Raw genomic sequence first — 3,960 nt, forward strand, 5'->3', positions numbered from 1 at the left:
CTTGATCATCTGGAGCTATAACAATTTGATTATATCCCGAATAACCATCAAGAAAACAATAAAAAGAATGACAGGCTAACCTTTCAAGCATTTGATCAATGAATGGTAAAGGAAAGTGATATTTCCTTGTGGTGGCGTTGAGCTTCCTATAATCAATGCAAACTCTCCAACCTGTTTGGATATGGGTTGGTACAAGCTCATTTTCAACATTCTTCACCATTGTAACTCCCGATTTCTTTGGAACAACTTGAACTGGCGAAACTCAATGGCTATCCGAGATGGGATAAATCGCTCCACAATCAAGAAGCTTGATAATTTCCTTCTTCATAACTTCCATCATTGGAAGGTTGAGTCGACGTTGAGCCTCTCGAGTTGGTTTAGCCCCCTCCTCAAGAAGTATGCGATGCATGCAAGTTGTAGGGCTAATACCCCTAATGTCGGCCAAGGTCCATCCTATGGCTGTTTTGTGCTCTTTCAACACCCGAATCAATTTTTCTTCCTCTAATGCCGTGAGTGTTGAAGAGACTATGACCGGCAACGTTTCTTTGTCTCCCAAATAAACGTACTTCAAATAACTTGGCAATGGTTTAAGTTCAAGAATTGGGGCCTGAATCACTGAAGGTAACAACTTATTAGTAGAAACGGGAATTGAAATTGGGATTGGAGACTTACTAGGATGTTGTGGCAATGCCCCTAGGGCAGCCACCATCTCGCCAAGTTCGTCACTAGGCACGGCCAAATTGGGTTCTAGGCCTAATCCCTCGGCAATTGTTGTTTCAAGGGGATCTTTGTCCAACGAATCTAGATAATCATGCACCAACGAATCAAACACATCAATAGAAAAATAAGAATTATCATCTTTAGGATATTTAATAGCTTCATAAATATTAAAATGAATAATCTCGCCATTAAATTTCATCGTTAAAGTCCCTTTGAACACATCTATCTTGGTGCGGGCTGTTTTCATGAAAAGTCTCCCAAGGATGATCAGCAATGGGGTAGAATGGGATGTATCTTCCATGTCAAGCACATAAAAGTTCACTGGAAAGATCAAATTATTAACCTGCACCAAAACATCTTCCAAAACTCCTTTCGGATATGCATTAGAACGATCGACTAATTAAATAATCACACCATCTTCTTTAAGCTCTCCTAAGTTCATAGATCCATAAATTGAGTAAGGCATGACATTAATTGAAGCTCCTAAGTCTAACATAGCATATTCAAACTTAGTATTGCCAATAACACAAAGAATTGTAAAACTACCCGGATCTTTGCATTTAAGTGGTTGATTCCTTTGTAACACCGTAGAAACATTCTCACTTACCTAGACCACTTCCTTGTTCGAAATCCTCTTCCTTGTTGTGCAAAGTTCTTTCAAGAACTTGGCATACTTAGGAACTTGCTTGATTGCATCAAGAAGCGGGATATTGACTTAAACTTTCCTAAAGGTTTCAAGAATGTCTTTCTCATTCTCTTCTTTCTTTGATTACCTAAACCTGCTAGGAAATGGCACATTTAGTTGAATAGAACTAGAAAAATTCGAATTTGGACTTACCTTGGTGGTTTGGGACGGTTTTAGGGCCTTAAGGGGCTGCGACAAGGATTGGTCTTCCCTTGTCGTGGCCCTTGTTTCCTGTTCTTCTTCTTACAGTAGTTTTCCTCCTCGTTAAGGCCTTGTTTGAATGGTTTTGGATGATTTCCAAGCTCCTTAACACTTCTCAACGTAATGGCCTTAGCGGTTTCAAAGCCTCTATTTGGATTCACAACGGTTAAACTAAGAAGTTTGCCTTGTTCTCAAAACTGCCCAAGGAACTCTGAATCTACCCCATTTGCTTATCTAATTCATCCACCTTTTTGGCTGATTTTGCATTGCTTGGGTTTGATTTTGGACTCTATGCTCCAAAATGGTTAATAATTGAACAATTTGATCATTATCCATGGACGAACCTGTTTTTGGTTGGGCAGATTGTGGTTGGTTTTGAATTGGTGCGTATCGGCTTGGAAACATCCCTGGGGGTGGTGGACGAAATCCTCCTTGTTGTTAAGTTTGTTGAGGCTCCCTCCACTTCGTATTTGGATGATCTCTCCATCCCGGATTGTAAGTGTTGCCATATGGATCATGCCTAGGTTGATTTTGGCCTTGATAACCCACGACATTAGCAGACTCCCATCCTCCATTCTCAATCAATTGAGGGCATTGCTCAAAGGGGTGTCCTTGCATGGTGCACACGCCACATACACTAGCTTTTTGCACTTTGGATCCATCAACAACCTGTGACACAAGAACAGTGAGATTAGATAATTGAGATTGTATTTACCTCATTCACTTGTTGTTGCCGTGCGGGGTCTCTTTGTCCAACTCCCTCGTATTGTTGTACATTTAAGGCTCAATTTGCAATTAAGATCTTAGCAGCCACCGGTGTTTTGTCAACCAAAGCACCCCCTACCGAGGCATCTAGCATTTTTCTCTCAATTGGAAAGAGTCTTTCGTAGAAATATTGAATTAAAAGCTCTTCCTTCATTTGATGTTAAGGGCATGATGCAACGACAGTCTTGAAACGCTCATAATACGCTGGAAAAGATTCTCCTTGGCTTTGTTGAGTGCCACTAATTCTCTTCCTCAAGAGAATGACTCTCGAAGTTGGGAAAAACTTCTCTAAGAATGCTCGCTTCATGCTTTCCCAAGAAATGATGATTCTGGGTGCCAATTCATAGAGCCAATCCTTAGCCTTTTCCAAAAGAAAGAATGGAAAGGCTTTCATCTTCAAAATGTTTCCATTGACATTGATGGGTGTCATGCTTGAACATACCACTTCAAACTCCTTAAGATGCTTGTTTGGATCTTCCATGGACAGCCCATAGTATTTGGGAATGTGATGTAACAAGCTAGACTTCAATTCGAACTCATCGGACTTACCTTGAGCTGCCCTAGCATATTGAATGCATAAAGGCACGGCATTGTCTAATCCCGAGGCTGAAAGTTCCTTGATTGTTTGATTATCCGCAGTTATGGCTTGTTCATCCTCTTCCACTTCTTCTTCTTCAGATTCAGCTTCAGAACTGGGTGGATTAAGTTCTGGATGCCTCATCTTTCTTCTCAACGTTGGTTCAAAATCATTGTTAAACTCCAATATATGCTCATGAACAGGTTGAGAACTACGAGTCATTAACTAGTACCTAAAACAAATCAAACAAAACAAAATAAAATCAGAAAACAAAACCAAAGCACACGGACAGAAACAAAGAGGGATTAGCAATTTTGCTAATCCCGGGCAACGGCGCCAAAATTTGATTTGAAAATTAACTTGACACACAAATTAAACCCTAATGTTGACAATTGTAGTATATATGTAAGTAAGCATCGTTCTAGACCGAGGATTAACTAGGGATGCTAATCAACACAAATAAGACTTAAAAACACTAAATTAGACTCTATAGACTCAAAACTGACTCAAAACACTCAAAACAACAACAGACAATCGAAAAGACTCAATTCTAGACCTAACAAGTGATTTTGACGAAAATAAGACTTAACTTGACTCAAAAGACTAAAAGAAAACAGATTTTGACTCAAATAACAAGACTCAATGAAAGGGGATTGTTTTGGACGAAATTAAAATTTAAAACAGAAACTTTGCATAAAACACTTTATAAAAACGAATTTGGTGAATTGAAAAGGGTGAAAGGCTAATTAGAGGGTCCTTCTCCACACATGACATATGCATCCAAACCAATTTCTAGCTATTATTCCTTTAGACTATGAATGACAATGCCCCAAATTAACCATGAAAAGCACAAATTAACTTTTAGATTTTCCTTAACTCATTGAATTGGATGGAATACGCGTCGTAACCAAATTATCCTTATCAAGTTCCCTAACTATGAAAAGCACGATAGAAAGACATATCAAAGGTCGTTAAGTTCTTTGAAAACCATAAGCATTGACGAGGCATTCGT

Source organism: Pyrus communis, chromosome 14 (genome assembly GCF_041283825.1).
Source record: "Pyrus communis isolate YQ-2024b chromosome 14, ASM4128382v1, whole genome shotgun sequence".
NCBI classification, from domain to species: Eukaryota; Viridiplantae; Streptophyta; class Magnoliopsida; order Rosales; family Rosaceae; genus Pyrus; species Pyrus communis.